The 1,668-nt window shown below is 44.7% G+C and overlaps 1 pseudogene; it reads right to left on the bottom strand.

The window, feature by feature from the left end:
- Positions 1 to 585: 585 nt before the first annotated feature.
- On the bottom strand, positions 586 to 1,058 carry LOC118704323 (annotated as a pseudogene).
- Between the last annotated feature and the right edge of the window lie 610 nt (positions 1,059 to 1,668).

Here is a 1,668-nt window from a genome sequence, read left to right on the forward strand (position 1 = left end):
TCTGGATTTCAGGTCTTTTATGATTCTCTATAAAGAAAACAAAGTATGTTCTCATCAAGCTTTAAATAAACCATTAAACTCTCAAAACATTAAAGACACTATTCCTCTTCCAGATTGAAAAAGCTCATGGGAAAGCCATAGCATCTAATCTTCCCCTCTGAGGGTTCATGGAAACAGAGGCACAGCACAACAGTTAGGTCTTGGAAACGCTCAGTAGACGCCCTGTGTCCCAGGTGATGAGAAAGGCTCCTCCTTCAGTCAATAGTCCTAACTCTACTCAACTACCTGGTCTGTCATCCACAAAAATGCTCGGAGGCTAAGAAATCTACTTCTCCCCCTTGCTGCAGAGGAGGAGGAGGGCAAGGTGTGGGAAATACCCTTTTGTGCTTTGTGAACGGCAGTGGGACAGAGCTGCCCTGAGTTCTAAAGAGAGCAATTTGAAATGAAAAGATGTGTGTGTGAGATACCCACACAGTCAGCCAACAAGCAAGAGCGTTTCTAAAAATTGTGAAAATGTGTCTCCTGCATCAAGATGGGAGTTAAGAGAGTCCATTTACCCCCACTTCCTTCAGAAACCCTATTTTTTTTTTAACAAAAACAATTCAACATCATTTATTGTCATCTAATAGTTACTTAAGGTTATTGTAAGCCAATATGAATAAATGGGTAAGATATATTCTCCAAACAAAGGACACCATACAACACAAACTATATTGTTTCTCAGTAACTCCTCACTTAGCATTTAAGTCATTTCTAGGTGGAGACACTTTGGAGCAGAGTAATATTATCTCCTTTCAGCATGATCTGACCTAAATAGTTGTTTTCTTGACTTTGTTTTAGAATGAATCTCTTCTGCATCATCTAATAAGAGGTTCATATACTCATCAAAACCAATGATACAGCCTTCTATCCGCATATTCACTTGCTCATAAAGCCACACCTGAATCTGAGATCTATTTTGCAAGTATCTGAAGATGAGGTTGATGGGCTGCACCATCACCTTCTGCACCTTCTGGCCCTGGCCGCGGTACGCCATGGTGGAAGCTAACAAAGACCATGCTCCATAAACCCTATTAAAGTGACAAAAAGGGATGCAAATCCGCTGGCACATAAAGAAAGGAGGGAAAGGGGAAACAAGAGAAAGTTAGAAGATGAAAAGCACACGGAGGCATGGGAGTGGCTTGGCTGGGGATGTGCCTGCAACCAAGGTACATGCCCTTGACCGGAATCAAACCAGGGACCTTTCAGTCCGCAGCCCGTTGCTTTTTCCACTGAGCCACACGGGTCAGGGCTGGTGCCTTAATTTCTAACTCAGATGTATTTCAGGCCCCAGGCCACTGGGCCCCCCAATTCCAAGGAAGAACAGCTTTGCAGGCAGTGCTCCGGATGACTTCTCTCACTTCTTCCGCCTCCCCTCCCCCACAGCATGTGCACTGGGTATGAAGGAGGTCACATCACTTACCAACAACTCTCCGCCAAAATATCCAGTCGGTCCAGTTGCCAGCCTCAATGATTTTATACCCAAGACAGGTGATGGGCTAAAGGTTAGGACACAGGTTGCAGGCCTACCCCGTTGGCAGGTCCTACATGGATGCCTAGCTCCTGGCTTTGGAGTGTGAAGGTGCTTGTCTGCTGTGTTTTGTTCTTGACCTTCAATATTTCCGCTTT

This window comes from Pipistrellus kuhlii, unplaced genomic scaffold (assembly GCF_014108245.1).
Source record: "Pipistrellus kuhlii isolate mPipKuh1 unplaced genomic scaffold, mPipKuh1.p scaffold_m20_p_42, whole genome shotgun sequence".
Lineage (NCBI taxonomy): Eukaryota > Metazoa > Chordata > Mammalia > Chiroptera > Vespertilionidae > Pipistrellus > Pipistrellus kuhlii.